The sequence below is a fragment of the Cheilinus undulatus genome, linkage group 12, assembly GCF_018320785.1.
Source record: "Cheilinus undulatus linkage group 12, ASM1832078v1, whole genome shotgun sequence".
NCBI classification, from domain to species: domain Eukaryota; kingdom Metazoa; phylum Chordata; class Actinopteri; order Labriformes; family Labridae; genus Cheilinus; species Cheilinus undulatus.
The window spans coordinates 3,997,233-4,016,338 of record NC_054876.1 but is presented as its reverse complement, the minus strand read 5'-3'; positions in this window follow the sequence as shown (position 1 = coordinate 4,016,338).

Genomic DNA, 19,106 nt, shown 5'->3' with positions numbered 1-19,106 from the left:
TCAGCATTGGTTTTGGCCTTGGAATGCTCCCTTGGGTGCCATTTTTGCCAAGTATCTTTCTCATGGTTGAGTCATGAACTCTGACCTTAACTGAGGCCACTGAGGCCTGCAGGTCTTTGGATGTGGTTCAGGGTTATTTTGTGACCTCCTGGATGAGTAGTCGTTGCACTCTTGGAGTCATTTTGGTTGCCGGATCACTCCTGGGAAGGTTCACCACTGTTCCCAGTTTTCTACATTTGTGGATAATGGCTCTGATCGTGGCTCGCTGGAGTCCCAAAGCCTTGGAAATGTCTTTGTAACCTTTTCCAGACTGACAGATTTCACTCACTTTGTTTCTCATTTGCTCTTGAATTTCTTTGGATCATGGCATGATGTTTTTCTTTCTGAGATCTTGTAGCCTACTTCACTTTGTCTGACAGCTTCTATTTAAGGGATTTCTTAAACCAACAAATCTGGCGGTAATCAGGCCTGGGTATGGCCGGTGAAACTGAACTCACCTTCCAAGAACTGTGGTTAATCACAGTTTACTCGTGATTTAACAAAGGGAGGAATTACTTTTTCCACATAGGGCCAGATAGGTTTGGAATTTCCACCTTAATAAATAAAATCATCATTTAGAAACTGCATTTTCAATTTATTTGGGTTGTCTTTGTGAGATATTAAAATTGGTTTGATGATGCGAAACATTTAAGTGTGATAAATATGCAAAAACATCAGGAATCAAAGAGGGGGCACTGCACTGTACAAGTAAACATAATTGTGACCAAAGCTGGTAAGAAAAGTCCTGCAAGTCGACCGAGGTCATTTTTGAGTTTTTTTACACATTATGAAAGCGTAGATTCCAAGCTTTCTAATGGTGTATCATGCACCTTAATCTGAGCATATTTTACAAAGATATGCTCATTTGAATGTTAACTTCTAGTTCCTGTTTGTTCTGAGAAAAACAGGCTCAAAGTTTCATGACTTCTCTTACCTTCAGGCAGGCCGGGAGATGGGCGTGAACAATAGGGCCACATTTACATAAAGTCCCCCCAAACCAAGCTTCTGAATCGGACTAGTGACGCCCATCAAAATATTCCCAAAGCAAATCCGCCGTCATCAAACTTGCCCTGTCGAGTGATTTTGAAGTTGTCCGAAGTCTGTTGATAATTCTTGCTGCTTCTTCATGTCTCTTCTACTTTTCTTCGCTGCAGGGTGCATCTTGAGGCTTGTTGTTAAAGGTGATAACTAGAAACAGCTGTATACGTGCCGAGGGGGTGGTGCTTGAGCCATGCGGTGTTTGTTATTGTCCATCTCAATGGGCGAAACTGGGAACAATGGCAGACTGAGTGGCCAATTATCACCCCGCAGTGTCGCTTTCCCCTCCCCTCAATATCCTTGCAGCAACTGCGTGAATAGGGCATTTTAAACACAAAATTAACGCTTTTAAATATCACATTTGTGTTACTTTTTTCATCGAATGAGTAGTTTAAATGTCGGACTTGCATAAAATGAGAAAAAACGGAAAATGATCATTTTGGAGAAAATGACTTTGTATCAATTTTTCTCAACCACCGGGATGCCGACTTGCAGGAACTTTATCTGGCTTCAGTCACAATTAGTCTTTTTTTAGTAGCGCTGCCCCCTGCAGGCCAGCAGAAAAAAAAAAAAAAAAAAAAACGTGTTTAAAAGAGCCTTTGCCTCGGTTTCATCATAAAAAAAACTCAAACTAACAGACTCTGTCCTCTTCTTTTCTACGAAGCATCCTTAGTAGGAGGACCTTGTCCTGGTTCAGAGGGTTTAAATTAAAGAAGGGGGGAAGAGATGCTTCAAATAAACAGCCCAGTACTTTACAAAGCCTTCATAACTCTTTACATCAGACTTAATATGAATTCAGCTGTGAGCTCATCCTCCAGACACCCAGTTCTCTTTGAAGCTTTGTGGTAAAATGTTTAGCATACAAAGCTTTAAGTGGATGGACCCCAAATACTGATTAAGGAACCCCTGCCATTCAGAGCTGCTCCATGACCACACTTCATCAAGGAAATATTAAGAAGAAACTGTAGGTTTCACTCTATTAGAACACAGAGACAAAAACAGAGAAAACTAACAACTTCACACAAGAATCAGCACCTGGCTAGAAATGGGCTTTCAGCATTTTATCTAGGTTTCTATCTACCTTTCAGTGAATAAAACAGGGGTCATTATATTTATTTTTCTTTGACTTTTTTAACCAGGAAAACCTCATTGACATTAAAAATCTCATCTACATGAGTGTAAACCCTAACCCTGGCCAAGACAGGCAGCAGCACATTTAACACTGACTCAAAAACAAAGTAATTAAAATCACAGACACAGATCAGAAAGTCATCAGTCAAAACATCTACAACCTGACACATCATCCTCCAATGCCTTCAACCTACCTTTATAAAGATTTAAAGAGAGCAGCGGACCTGAAACTCCTTTAACCCATTTCAAGACGGACTTTGAGTCACAGAGTAGAGACTTTAACTTCCAGAACTTTTGACATGAATGAAATCACACAAGTAAGATGGAAGCAGATTTAGTATGGTCTTATAAATACGGATATGCCAATGATTTAGCCTAGGTGTGTTCAAAGAAGGCCAACCAACTCAATCCTACAGATTGCAATGGTGAGTTAAGGACTTAAGGATGGTTATAAACCTCAGCACCCCATGGTACACAGTATCCATAGATTTAAGGCATTGAGAAGATGCATGCATGTACAGAACATCACCGTGATCAATCTGAGACAGAAAAGAGGCAGAAACAAGTCTTTTCTTTGCAGCAAAAGAAAAACAAGACTTACTCCTGAAATAAAAACCCAGTATTGGCTTTAACTTCTTTATAAGTTGATCAACATAAAGTTTAATAGTCCAAAAATCACCAATCAAGAATCCAAGATATTTATAAGAAGATACAGACTCAGCCATTAAACACCACTCGTTTCCTCTTTTTTGCCCATTTTTGCAACTTCTTTTAGCCTCCTTTATCCCATTTTTGCCCCTTTTCAACACTTTTTTCCCATTTAAGCTACCTTTTGCCATTACATACCACTTGCTTCCTCTTGTTTTTTGGCCATTTTTGCAACTTTTGACTGCGTTTTGCCACTTTTGGACCATTTTTGGCCACCAGTAACTCATTTATTATGTCACTTCTCACCCATTTTTGCTACTTTCTTACCCTTTTTCCACTTTTTTCACTTTTTTTTTTTAACTTATTTTTATTGCTACTTCAAGCCATTTTTGCCACTTTTCACCACTTAGATTGTGGCTCTTACAAAGGTATTTTTCAGCGATGTGGCTCTTCGGTTGAGCAGGGTTGAAGACCACTGCTCTAGATTATCCGGGCCAGCTGGTTTTCTGGTGTTTAAGAGTCTGAGGGCTTTGTGCACCTCAGCAACAGTAACTGGTCTAAAGCTAAAACCTGAGGAACAACTGTCTGATTGGAGGAGCGAACAGTTGATTTTGTTTGCACATATTTTACTGTGTCAAACAGGGACCCAGAAGAAACAAAATGCTTTTTAAATAAATCAAGAATAGTGGCTTTATCACTAAAGTTTTGCTTTTCTTTAACAATGGAAAAAGGAAGCTCACAACTCTTTTTATTTCCTGACGAGGACTTGATTGTCTTCCAGAACAGCCTTTCATTATAAAGGTTACTGAAAGTTTCATTTAGAAAATGCTCAGCTTTAGCATTCTTAATAGCAACAGTGCATGAACTACGCAGTTTTCTAAAAAGCTTCCAGTCAGGCCAGAACTCCTGGCTTTAGCCCAGGCAAAAACTATAAGACAGTCTGGACGATTTTGAGCCTGATCCCCAGCTTTGACCAAAGTCAGCAAAGGCCTTACTATCTGATGGTTCTAAAGATTTTTTTATCAGATTTTCCTGTGGTGTTCAGAGAGATTTTAACCTCCTGATCTTTTCAGAAGACTGTCGGAGCTGCTCCAGTTGTAATCATAAATGAGGATTGAGGATATTTCTTTACTTTTCTTCATGCAGCTTTCCCTCAACCCTGACCAGTCTCCAAGTCCCTGCTGTTGAAAAGCACCCCCACAGCATGATGCTGCCACCGCCATGCATTACTGCTGGGCAGGGGATGAGCTGGTTTCCTTCAGACGGAATACTTAGGATTGAAGTACACTCTTCAATCCTGGTTTTATCAGAGCAGAGAATCTTGTTTCTTACAGTCTGAGAGTCTTCCTAGCTACTCTGCCAGGAAACCCAGATCAGCAAGCCCAGGGTTGCAGTGATGGTTGTCCCTCTGGAGCTCAGTCAGCTATTATTTCCTTTCAGAAGGAAACCACATAAAATAAATAAATTCAAACCCATTGAATTCTTGGAACAATATTAAACTATTATTATAAAGTAATAAATGCTCAGTTCCCTCCATGAATTTAAAAGACTCTCCAAAAATCTCTGACAAGGCCAGACTGCTTGACTGTTTTAATGAACATTTTACAGCCTCCGGGTTTTCATTTGAGTCACTTAACCCCTCTGTTAACCTGACTAATTTTAATTCCACTGCTGATGTTCCTGATGGTCAGACTCAGTCCAGCCACTCTTTCACTTCTTTTAATTCTATTACTGTCTCAGTCTCTGCGGTACATCGAGCCCTCCAGCTCTCCCACACAACAAAATCTGTCAGCCGAGATAAACCAGAGCCCTTCTTTTTAAAGTCAGCAGTCGATTTTACTGCCTGCCCTTTAATTTTTATTCTCTACCATCATTCCCCATGTCTGGGAATGAGCCTGTCCTTACCCTGCTCACATGAAGGGGACACCACTAGTTTGAATAACTACAGGACCATCTCTAAGCTGTCTGTCCCGGCCTGGGTACTTTGCCCAAATGCCGCTATCAAACTGGGCAAGCAGGCCCATGTTAGTGCCAGAAGACATCACATACTTTATGTGTGGGTTTCAAGGTGAGTTCAAGACAGTCTGGCTGCAAAAAACATTGTTTAATCACAGTCTCAGCCAAAAATACCAAAATCCTTGAGTGCTGCAGCAGCGTCTCTGATTGGTGGGGTCTCTGGTAGCTATGGAGACCTCTACAACTCCTGCCAACTAAGACTGTTGATGATGACGGTACATGCTGCCATATAATGAATAAAAACATACAATATACGTATTACTATGATATTGTACAACATAATCATTTAAAATGTAAAAACTACAATAAAGATAGCTGGAAAAAGAAGAAAAAGAATAATTCTTAATACCTTAATTGAATTACAATGGATTGTGGGACATTTAGTTGCCCTCATTTTCATAAAAAAATGTACAGAGCCTCTACCTTTGCATTTTTCTTGATTTTTTTTTAATTCAGCAAATCAAATGAGTTATAGTCATGAGTACTAAGGTAGCTGGTTCAGCTTTGTTCATGCTTTAGAAACAAGAAAATAAGAATGGAGACTTTCATGGCAGTTTTCCAGACCCAGAGCTGCGGGAAAGTGGGTGGGCACTGTTGTTTCTATTAGTTGGTTCTTTAAAAAATACAAGAGCAGATACTGTTTTGAGCATGCAGATAAAGTTAAATATGCACACACAAAGTTTCATGTGCATGCAGAGAAAAATCTATAAGTTTTAGAAGTGAGCAACTCTAACCGGAGGAGAATGGTTTGAGCACCAACGCAAGAAGTCTGAGCCAGAAACTACCGATTTAATGGTAAGCTGCCTTTTTCAGCACAAAAATAAAAATAAAAAAAGCACAAGAAATTGGTTTGGAGTAAAAAGGCAGGGCTATCCCCAAAACAATCTCATGCTCTCAAATTGTTGATAAAGTTTTGCAATTAGAACTTTAAACGGTGCTGACATGCTCAGCAACTGCTGGGAGTAAAACACAAATCCAGTCTGATTAAAGTTAAATTTACACACTGTGGGGTATTTCTGATTTTATTTCGATTTCCTTTAAACTGTTAATATGAATAATAACAAGCATCAATCTCTTACTTTAAATGGAATCACATCTGTAAGCATAAAACATGTTTGCAGAATTAATGCACAAGTTTTAAAGTTTAGTTAGAAATCTTAATTTTTTTTTGATTCTCTGGTGTCTCCAACCTCCAAGTTGCTCTTCAAACTGAGTGTTCAATCATAGACAGTCACTTCTGCAGGATCTTTCATGAAGAAAAATTTAATTAAAGACTGACTGGTACAAGAAAAAAACAAGCTAAATATATTTAGATAAATGAGACTAGTGAAGCTAGACGGAAAATAAGACGCTTCACCTCACACATGAAAGCTGAACTGATTCCTCTTTTAATTTAGACTTTATTTTCAAACATGTAAAGATTTTTCACACCTTCATCTGGTTTTCAGACTAAAGTTTTCATATCAGACTATCAGTCCTCCTCTTGTGTTATCAGACAGTAAAATCAGTACATATATTTGCTGGTAAACATTTTTTTCTTTAACAAAATGTCTTTTGTCTTGCAGGAATGTTTTTTTTATTATTGGAACAGTAAAATAACTTTCTATCATTAGCAGCAAGTTCATTAAAAGGAACCCTGCATGATCAGACAAGTTCATCTTGTTTATTTATATCTTCCATATATATACTGAACTAAAAAACTCAAAAGATATCTGCATTCTGAGTAAATTTGAGTTCATAAACTCACCAGGAGGCCGCCATGTTTTGGTCCGCACTGGCGCTGTGACATCACAGTTCTGCAGCGCTCCTCGCCATTTCTATGCAGTAACTACTGTTTCAGACTGGCAGCCAGTGTTAGGGCTGCATCACGGAAATGCTGCATGTCTCATGTACAGATAATTTTAAAATTTGAGGCCTCTTCTATTTTTTATTTGCACTATGAGCAGTCATCTGTCCATCCATACAGAAAGATGATAAATACAGAGCTATATTTACCTTCTTGTAGCAAATATTTATGTCCACATCTGGAGGATGTGTTTGAAATCTGTTTCTTAATGAAGGCTACGAGCTAAAATGAATCTGTTTCATAAAGTTGTCTTCCAAAAGTCTAATCTTTATGAAGCTTTTTGTTTCCACATGGTTCAGGTAAAGGTAAACACAGAACAAAAGCACTTCTGTTTTGCGGTTTCCAAAGTAAAAGTCTACTGAAGCATTTCTTTGGAGAAACTCCCTTTGTATGTACATAATGCTTTTATTTGAAAAGATCCCAGCACACTTCCACTATACACTGAATCCAGTCATTGTAGGGAGTTTTATTGCGGTAAAATGTAGGAGGAATGCCAGAGCTTCGACAGCAGGGAGACAAAACCAACACACAGCAGACTCATGGCAGCAACAGCTGCAAGCAGAAAAACCGTCTAAAACAGCGTTTACTGCATAGGAGCACTGCGGCACTGTAACGTCACACTATCAGCGCAGACCAAAGCATGGCGGCCTCCTTGTGAGTTTATAAGTTCAAACTTACTCAGAATGCAGAGATCTAGTGAGTTTTTTTTAGTTCAATATACATTTGAGATATACAAATATCTATCCAACAAGATGAACTTGTCTGATCTTGCAGGGTTCCTTTTAGCGTTTCGGAGAATCATCAGGAAACTGTGCAGTATGTGTGCTGAATGCAGAATCTGCAAAGGAGAAGCAAACTGACAGATTCCCATAGAAACTCTGGCCTGGTGCATCAGTATGCCTACTGTTAGGCGGTATTAAAAACAGGACGAGTTATTGCCTACTGGGCAGAATCACATTTAGTTTCATTTAACAGTCTGAGTGCCCTGTGACTCTTTACAATTACCCGCTCCATCTGCCTTCTGTCTGTGTCCAAATTATTAAGTGCTTGTTTGCGTTTTGTATAGCTTTTCTCTGCTTACGGAGCCTTGTGTAATTATACCAGGATCCCCTCAAATTCGCTCCACCACACAGCATTTCTGTCTGCACACATTCGATGTAAGGGCTGTATTGAACAGCCAAGGTCAATTACATGGTGCAGTGGTTCAGAATTTGTGCTCATAGCGTAATAGTGTTGTTGAGTGGTACTTTTCAATGTAAGTCTGCTAAGGTTTGTTTTTAATCCCAGGAGATTTGGGTTTGCAGCAGAATTAAGTAATTGGGATGGAGAAGTAACACTTAAAGAATTAAGGTTAAACTTAAAGTGGTATGAATGCCATGTGACCTCAAGCAGAACTTGTTGGTTTTCTTTTTTTAAGTGCCTTTACATTTGTTTGACATTGCAAGATGCATTTTGCCAGTAGGCGGTGCTTTTATAGTTTTAAAGTGATTGAAAGTCATCCCACAACCCTTTTATATATTTAACTGACACTATCCACTTTGATAACCGAGGACACTGTCTAGCTTTTCATTTCATTTCTTTGTTTTTTTCAGTTCTCGAAATACAATCCTCTCAGATTAAAAAAAAATAAAAAATTGCTACAATCTAAATGTTGACCTTATAAAAAGAGCACAGCTGCGCTGCCTGACTCAGTGCCGGAGTAGAGAAAAAGTCAATTTTCTGGCTTAAATCTGTTTTATGACACTTTGAATCAGTGTTATTCAACATTGCACAACCAAAGAGGCCTGTGGCCACACTACAATGCAAAAGCCACACTACAACCTGTCGGCAGGTACACGGACACGGAAACAACAGGGAGCTGTGAGTTGCTGAAAATGTTAAGTATTGAGTCATTATATTGTGTAAATGTTGAATATTATAAGCTGAACTCTAGCTAAAGATATTAGCAGCCCCACATTCAGGTGATTTAGCATTTCGATTCGTTGGCTAACGTTAGTTCGGTTTTTACACCATAGAATCCAGTTTCGTGTTGCTAAGCAGAGGCCAGAGCATTTGACATTTTGGACAATAATTACTTCTTCGTAACAGTTAAGACGCAAAATTCCAAATGATATTCCATGGGATGCCCAGGAAGTCAATCCTTTCTCTGTTAAATTGATAGAAGTAGGAGCCTGAAAAAATGATACACCACGGTATAATAATATAAGAACAACATTTGCATTGATTGGTGTACATAGAATGAGTAAACATTTCTAATGTGCCATCATCACAGAATATTTAGTAATTTCACTGTGTTATAATTGGGCATATTGATATTATGTTTATCAAGCCAGTAAACAGCCAGTCAAGATGAAGGTGCTATCTACGGTCCAAACTTATGAATAGTGTGTTGCTCAGTTTCCCCACACAGCCTAATGCCTTCTTTTATGAATTAGAAACTTTTTATCTTTTTATAGTGTGGACTACCATCCTGATTGTGGAAAGAAAGTAGCCTATTGTTATCATAGAAATGAAGCAGAGTAAAAATGGCAACAGAAATGCTGGCGCTGCGGGTAGAGAGAGATACTGGCAGAAAAAAGGGACTTCAAGAAACCATTTTTTTCTGAGCATACTTTAATCACAGGGAGACTCTTAAAATGTTTCCTCTGTTAAATGAACATTTCAGTCTTACCAGAGAAGAATGTCATGGTTGTGTGATCAGACAGTTAAAGGTTCTGATCAGTGAGAGGCACAAACAAACAAACAAAACAGTAAACAGGTGAAGGTCCAGGATGGTGGCAAACTGAAGTGTGTTGGAAATTTGATTAATGTAACGCAAATTCTGTCATGATTTACACATTAAAAATTATATAATTGACTTTTAAGTAACATTTCAATCATGTAGTATTCAGTATTCATCTTTTTTATTCTTGTACTTTCAAAGGTGTGTGGAATACACTTTGTGGTATCCAGTGCTGCATTTTGGATATGAACATCATGTAAGTTTGACTCTTTTATTCTTCAAAAAGGCCATAATTAGTATTAGTTTTCAGTGAGAAAAATTTAAATGTTAGCAAAAATTCTCAGTGTCCTTTGATTAATGGCTTGCTTTCATATTTCTTGATCCTGTTTAATATAAAAAAAAAATGTGTGTGCATTTGTTTTTCTTTCTATTTTTTGTCAGGTAATGTCATGTGGTAGACGACCCCCCAAGCAAAGACGTCTTGAGTCATCATAAATCAAAACAAGTGCTGAACTCCAAGTCACACAATCTGACACTCAGGTGAACACTGACGACATGAAAGAATTATTTCCTTCACAGAAGTTTGACGTTTGGAATCCAGTGGCCGGAAAATACTGAACACAACTACAGTTCAAACAAGTTAACGACAGACAGCTCTACACAAGCTGATCCTGCCCCCTCAGTGTCAGCCTATGACTTGGATGACAAAGATTCAAAGTTTTTCACAGGAATAGGTATCAGCAGTTTCTGGCAACTTTTCTTGCCCTTCAGGTTTTTCTCCCAAAGTTAAGAATAACCGAGGTGGAAGTTCATGATCAATTGTTACTTGTTCTAATGAGACTTCGTCCTGGATTGAAGTTTACGGACTTTGGGAAACAGTTTGGAATAAGCAGGAGCAAAGCCTGTGAGATCTTTACGTTCTGGAGACCAGTGCTAGCCAAGTGAATGGACACTATGTTGCCAATAATATTCGCTCACCTGCCTTGACTTGCATATGAACTTAAGTGACATCCCCTGAAGCGCATTTGTGAGGTCACACACTGATGTTGGACGAGAAGGCCTGGCTGTCAATCTCCACTCTAATTCATCCCAAAGGTGTTCTATCAGGTTGAGGTCAGGACTCTGTGCAGGCCAGTCAAGTTCATCCACACCAAACTCTCTCATCCATGTCTTTATGGACCTTGCTTTGTGCACTGGTGCACAGTCATGTTGGAACAGGAAGGGGCCATCCCCAAACTGTTCCTACAAAGCTGGGAGCATGGAATTGTCCAAAATCTCTTGGTATGCTGAAGCATTCAGAGTTCCTTTGACTGGAACTAAGGGGCCAAGCCCAGCTCCTGAAAAACAAGCCCACACCATAATCCCCCCTCCACCAATCTTTACACTTGGCACAATGCAATCAGACAAGTACCGTTCTCCTGGCAACCACCAAACCCAGGCTCGTCCATCAGATTGCCAGATAGAGAAGTGTGATTAATCACTCCAGAGAATGTGTCTCCACTGCTCTAGAGTCCAGTGGCGGCGTGCTTTACACCACTGCATCTGACGCTTTGCATTGCACTTGATGATGTATGGCTTGGATGCAGCTGCTCGGCCATGGAAACCCATTCCATGAAGCTCTCTACCACTGTTCTTGAGCTAATCTGAAGGCCAGATGAAGTTTGGAGGTCTGTAGCGACTGACTCTGCAGTAAGTTGGCGACCTCTGCGCACTATGCACCTCGCTCCGTCATTTTACGTGGTCTACCACTGAGTTGCTGTCGTTCCCAATAACTTCCACTTTGTTATACTACCACTTACAGTTGACTGTGGAATATTTAGGAGTGAGGAAATTTTACCCCTGGACTTGTTGCACAGGTGGCATCCTATCACAGTACCACGCTGGAATTCACTGAGTTCCTGAGAGCGAGCCATTCTTTCACAAATGTTTGTAGAAACAGTCTGCATGCCTAGGTGCTTGATTTTATACACCTGTGGCCATGGAAGTGATTGGAATACCTGATTTCAATTATTTGGATGGGTGAGTGAATACTTTTGGCAATATAGTGTAATTGCATGGGACAAGTCAAGGTCAAGGTGTGGAAACATCTGAAGAAGGATGAGTGGAAACAGGATGCACCTGAGCTCAATTTTGAGTTGCATGGCAAAGGTTGTGAATGCTGATTTACATGTGATTTTTGTAATATATATTTTCAAAAAAATCAAACCTTTTCACTTCATCATGATGGGGTATTGTTTCTAGAATTTTGAGGAAAAAAATGAATTTAAACCATTTTGGAGTTAGGCTGTAACATAAAATGTTGATCAAACCTAGTCTTGTCTTGTAAGTTTAGGATCTCGTTTCATCCCCTATCTGGTGGTCCCTGCGACCACCTCCATGGTCAGATGCCAGGTTGAACCAATGGAAGAAATGTTTATTTATGTCTGTGACTGTTGCTTGCTTTGACTCAGGACATTTGCAAACAAACCCTACCCATACGACATCCACAGCAAATTCAGGCACCCATTAAAAAGTAATATTTCCATCCGTCGAAATGTCATCCTGTCATTTGCTCCTTTCCAACTTGTTTTCTTGTCCACACTATCACAAAATATATGTTACAGGATATTCCATGTGCTGAGAGATTTGTTTATAAAGACAGAAAGTACAACCAGAAAACTGTGTTGCACCATGACCTACCAGAATATAATGCATCTAAAATTCAATAAACTTCACTGATGAAAACCTCTGAGGCTGAAAGGTAGAACACCATTAGGAGAAACCGTGCAGTTATGCAATGCAAAAGAAGAAGAAGGAAAAGAAAAAGATTAGAAATAGTTCCTTGAAAAGCTGGAAAATACACTTTAATACTGTAGAAGCATTAAACCCAACTGGAGGTGACAGTTTAAACGTGTTGAGGGTGAAAAAAAATCCCTGAAACTGCAATCAAAAGGAGAGAAGGTTTTTTTTTTTTTTTTTTTTTTTTTTTTTGGCATTATAAACCTTCAGAATTTAAACTGTTAGAAATATTTTGTTTCAATACCTCATTTAAGTAGTTAAAGGTTATTCCAAATTAAAATTAACATTTTTACCTCCACCAAGGAGGTTATGTGATTGGCAGGGTTTGTTCGTTAGTTAGTTTGTTGGCAAACATAACTCAAAAAGTTATGAACAGATTTTGATGACATTTTCAGGAAATGTCAGAAATGGCATAAGAAAGAACTTATTAGATTTTGGGAGTGATCCGGATCACCGTCTGGATCCAGGAATTTTTTTTAAAGGATCCTTTACTATTGGGAGATAGGGCTAATGGCAGAGGTCTGCACTCTCTGAGAGATTTTCTAGTTAATGATGTTATTTATCTTTGACAAACAAGCACAGATACTTACATTAAAGAAGTATTGACCACTTCAACATTTTTTTCAGCTGTACACAGAGGTATCTGACTGAACTATGATAAAACACATCAATGTTATTTCTGACATTTGCACAAAACTGTTAAAAATCTGCATTTTACAGCTGTTAATTAGCTCAAACGAACATCTGCTTTGAAAAATCTTTCCTGAAAAGGTGTGGCTTATTACCATTGGTAGGTAATTAGGCTGAACAAGTTAAAAAAAAAAAAAAAAAAATCTTACTGTGATGTTTTTGACCCATTTTGCAATTTGGATATGAACTGTTGTATTAAAAGGAATGATCATTTTTTATGATTCTCATATTTAATCAGAAAAACATACAAAAACAAAGAAAATAGGATTTTTTTGTACAATATTCTAAAAATATGGCTCTGGAAAAATTGCATGATATGTAATGCATAACATCTCACATAAATATGTGCAGGACTCTGCAGTGTAGTTGGTGCCTTTTTCTCAGACATTGCTGAATTCCAAAAGCATATTTTGGACCAATATGAAGTGACAAAACCTGCCCTTCTCCTTTTCTGAAAAAAGTGGACTCAAAGTCCCATCAAGCTAGCATTGATGCAGCTGGTAGAAACACAAAATTAAACCATTATAACAGTAGAAAAATTCCACTCAATCAAAAGTCAGTCTGAGTCAAATTTCACTGTCAGCACACTTAACTGTATCAGACAGGGATAAATCTGCTAAATCACTTGCTACTATACTGGATTAATCGCCCTATACTGTTGCATGTAAATGTTTTCTCTACTGGTTTTTATGTATGTCAAAATCATGACAACATAATAGAATAATGTGCAAATACAAAGCCTCTGAGAAATACTATTTCAATTTCAACAGCAGGCACCTGAAATGCCTTTTTTCTTTTTTATCACTTAACTCTTCATTCAGCACCTTCGGGTTTGATATGGAAACTGCAGAAAGAAAATGTTATTAAGAAGAGACAAGCACAACCCATCACTGACTTTGCATTGCCAGGAGGGGAGGAGGATTTACCTCTCGAGTTGCCCCTCGAGTCCTGAGAAAAGAGGATATTGTTTTCAGGGATTAGCGGTGGCAGAGCCGAGCAAAGAAAATATATCAAATGCTTCAAAGTGAAGAGAGAAAATTCTCAGGTGAGCACAACAACAGTGGTTAGAAAACCTGGAATAACCTTGAAATGCACTCTCATTTCCAAGTCTGCAAATGTCTCTGGTCAATGAAGCAATTCCTGAGAATCATTACCCTCAAACATCACACACCTTAATGAATTACCCCTCTAATTAATGACCATAATGACTGCAATTAAGTCTCATGTGCAGCAAAAGGTTGTGTTAGAAGTGAGCCAGTTTTACACAGCTTCAGGCGTTTAACATGGTGTGTGGCACCAGGGCTGCAGAATAAATCAGTGGTACGGTTATGGCATCATGAATATTCACAATAAACACATCTCAGAAGTCTAAATTTAGTCATAAGTAAGGGAAAGGTTGAGGTTTAAAGTAGTGATGACTTCTCACTCAGAATTGGTGCATTTATTGAATAGAGGAGCAGGAACGATGGCTATCTGTCAGCTACCTCAGATTGACTGGTGGCAATGTAGCGGTGAAAAAAAGACTTCCCTTTTTTTTTTTCCGTCCTCAGGAAGAAAACTGCAAACAGTTCCAATACAAATGAAGCAACCAAGGGGTCATCATTAAAATGCTACAGGGTCCAATGTGACAAAATTTCCTCAAGTGAATGTTTGGAAGCTCATTTCATCTTAGCTGTGATATGATTCAGTCCTGTCCAAAATTAACTCCAACAATGACAAAATTTGTTATGAACTGGGGGTAAAAATAAAATTAGAATAAAACAATACTGAACATCAAAAAAGACTTGGTTCTTGTTGCCAGTGAAAGCAGCTGAGGAGGATATTTAAACTGAATATATCTACATCCTGCTCTTAAAAGGACCTAATTCAAAATTTAAAAAAGGCCTATTTTACTCTAATATAAAACGATGGCCCCTTCATCTGAAAGTCTGTGGGATTTTTGAATAAGTTTTCGGTTAAATGTCTGAAATAAGGTCTGTGGCGAACACAAGCTCAAGAGAGTTAGACGTTTTATCCTGCGACATAAAATACATCGGAAACGTTCCCTTACCTTAGAAATGTGTGTTTTTCACATCCTAATAAAGGCGGTTGCTAAAAGACAGCTAACAAGGAATACAGCGTTTTTCGGAAAGACTCTACGTCATCATCCGAAGTGCGGCAACTGAGCCTGCCATTTACTTGTATCTGCGGGTGATTACGTAAAATTCAGTTAAATGTGTTGTAGTTCAGTATAGCATGACGTTAGCTTTTTACTTTTGTCACTTAGATCAATGACCCAGATATGATGCTTATATTATCAGTTTGTGAAGATTATCTCTATGAACAAAACGTGTAGGTTTCATAAACTTGAACTGGACACAGATCTTATTTTCAGCAATAATCCAAAGACCCACTGAAAATCCCACAGGTTCGACGTATAATAGATTGACAGTTGAATTTTATATGATTAAAAAAAAGTTTTAATTAATTGTATAAAAATCAGATTAATGTATCTGTGACTGTGTTACACTTTATATATGATAAACTATGGCGTAATAGATTTTTGAAGATAAATGATGACAACTTCAGTAAATGTTTGTGTTCGTTTGAAGAAGTCATCTCATGGCACTAGCTGGTTAGCCTACTAGTTATCCTGAAGTGAATACAATGATTAAAAACAAAGAAAATGCATGTTCAAACCTGAAACATGTGAATGCCGTATGTGGAGATGATAGCAACTTAAAACAGAATTTGTATCCATTTTCTATAAAACATATATCTAAATGTTTAATTTAAATGAGTAATTTCCATTCAGAATCATTTTCGTAGCGTACTGTTTACTGCCTGTTTCTTGAAAGCAGACGTGCTGACGATCAATGGTGTTGATGAGTCAATGACGTAGACCAAATGTCTGATTGGACGACAGCTCGACAGCTAATGTTCATTGGTTTTATTAAGTAAGAATATTTGAATATCACTGTTACATTTACTTAGCCCATGAATTATTTGTATGCATATATGAGTGTAATTTGATAATTGTGCACTAATATTTTCTAGAGTAAAGTGTGCTGAAAGGGAAAATAAAGCATGTGATTAATCATTGTAAAAAAAAATGTATGCACTAATTAATCAGGATTAATCTTGACCGCCCTACTTAAAAGCAAAACATATTTAAGGGAACATTGTTGGTCAAAAAATAATGGTGTCATCGGCTCTATAGGGTGTCAAATGCAGTTGTTTTCTGTGTTCTTAGATCAGAGGTTAGTAAATAGGACTGCTCATAGATGACCTTTGACCTATGATGTTTGACAGTACGGCATTTATTGATTGCAAGTGTATTGAAACATGAGACTGAGGAGCGATCATATCTGTCTGTCCACTCTTGACTAAAAGACTCTTTCCTTGTCATCTTTTCTTATTTCACATCGCGGCATCTCTACTGTCCAAAAGCTCCCTCGCCGCTGTGTTTCTGAGACTTCACTGACTTCTCTGTGTCTCTGCAGCAGCAGGCAAACACATAAACGTGGTCTCCACTTTCCTTCCTCATCTGAGTGAAGTATCTGACTGGCTGAGCTGCTTCATGGATAGCCAAAGACAAGAGAAGCTCCATGGATCAAAACAAATGAAATAACCAGAGCACACAGGTCCAAATGGGATCACACCTTGGTCCGGATCCAGACTGGGTTTGCTAATTAGTGACCTTGGGTATAAACAGTGAAGAAGAGCTGAAACCTGGCTTCAGCTACAGAAAGTGACAACACACTGGATGATCAGGAGGGTGTAGCCTGATTTGAGACTCGCCTTATTCAGTAGTTTATTCAGATAATCTTCTGTTGGATTTATAGGATTTATCCGCTTCCCCGAAACTGATTTAAAGCTGTCCTAATATAAAGAAGTAATACACAATGAGCCAGATCTACTATGAACCCAATTTGCATGTACTAATTTGCATACACAATCTAGAATTTTGCGTTTGTGGTTGGGCCATGGTTCCATCCAATATGTCTTCAGGGTTTAAGTTTACTTTATGTTGCTACAATCACAACTATACTATACTATGTACTTTGTAAAACTCCAGTTCTGCAAACTTGAAAGAATGAAGCACAATTAAAGTGTAAGATTCTCATATAGTTTAAAAAACACTAAGATTTAATGTATAGAAAAATAACAAACACTAATTAAAAAATTTACAATAATGTAAAATTACAAAAAATAAGTGTATGAATGTGGAAAAAACAGTTTAGCAAAGACAAACTGTTTACATACAGTTTGACTGAATACTTTTGTCATTTAAAAGTTAGAGGTTGTATTTGTAATTGGATTCATGGAGATGTTGTCTAAACAATGAAAAAACAAAAACAACAACAAAAACAAAAAAACAAAAATAAAAACAGTATCTTCAACCATTACAATGAGTTTCTTTTCATATCAGGGTGATATGTAGACCTCCATATGGTCCTGCATCAAGTCTTCATGAGTAAGTCAAACCTTCTGAAATCCTGATCAAGGCTGGATTCCTAATTCCTAAACATGTTGAAGTGTGCTAAGTTCTACACATGACTTTGGGTTTGTCTCTTATTTCTTCAGTAAAAACTACTAATTTCAGACAAATAAGTTTACCTTAATATAAAAATGCAAGACAAAATGCTATTATCCAAAAATAAATTCACTTCCAAGTGTAGCTGACAGTAAAAACTGTTGCACACAAAAATATCAAGTCTACAAGAATGTAAACTTATAGGATATAAAGGACAATATTCATTTCTAGGCTGAACACCAACATAAAATATGTAAATGGCAGAAAGAAAAACAAGAAAGAAAGTAGAAGGTATTTATTGCTGTTGAAAATCCAAGTAAACAATAATGTAAACAATGGAAAACAGTGCAGCAGTACAAAAATAACACTGCAACAATAGCAAATAATCACAAGTTTTGATATCAAAAGTTCAACCGTAAACAATGTAATAGTGCGACAATATAAATGTATGACTGTGCAAATATTTACTTAAAGTTCCTCTCAGCAAATACTACTCATTACAGACAAAAAAACAAGTTCTGCATAATGTAAACGTGCACCACACTCAGTTGGGTGTGAATGAATATAAATAAAACCACTCCAAATTTAGCACCATTGCACACAAACAAACAAGCCTATCATAATATAAATTTTGAAGAAATAAAACAACTGTAAAGCAAAAAGTACTAAACATTGCCTCCACAGGGCTCCTAGGGTGTATCAAGAGTTATACCATCCTGGGGATGAAGCCCACATATCCTTGTGGGTCAGGATATGCCTCTCTAATCCACCAGACACAGTAGCTAGGGATTACAACTCTGTGCCCTATTCCTAGTGCTCCATACTGCCATAAAACGTATCGTCAAATGCTTATTGTCCTCGCCAGGGTCAGGGCGATCAACCATGGCACAAACATCATTCCACAATCTCCTTGCCAGTCGCAACACCCCACTGTGGATAATGTAGCCTTCCATGTGTGGAGGCATGGAAATACAGAGTTCAGGTGTCTGGCCGCAGCATTTCTTCTCCAAAACTGTAGGCATCTTCCTACAGCGCCCACAGACACACCAGATTGGCAAAGACACACTAGGACCAGGCTGCCCAGTTGGGTCTTGTGATGGTTCGGTGCCTGGTTGAGCTGGAGTGGATACTGCTAAAACGTCAAAGATCATGCTTGGATCTCTTTCCAGGCATCTCGCCATGACCTCCTGCAGCTGCTTGAATGACAGAGCTCTCATTCTGGCCTGATAGTACAAAAAAAACCTAATTAATTTTAGCAAAATTAGGGTAAATAACGTGATATTATCTATAAAAAGTATTTCTACAAAACACATACCTGATTTACTGCCAGTACTTGAGCCCGTAGCCGCTTCATTCATGCAATGTCCTCATACGTAAGGCTGTCGGGCCCAACGGCAGTTCCTTGGCCACGGCCTCTTCCACATCCGTGGCCGCGACCTCTGCCGCTACCCTGGCTCCACGGCCTATGTTGTGCCTACATGCTTGCAGTATGTCCTGCTCTACCTCACCTCGCCCTTCCAGCAGTGGATGTCCCTGGTGTGTAGTCATCCCTGGAGCTTTCTTCAGCTACATACTGCAAAAAAAAAGAAGGAAAAACAACTTGGTTTATTTATTTGTCATGCTAACTAGCGAGCTAGCTGCCAAGGCTGTCCAAGTAAATGATTGATTGCTTGGCTGATATA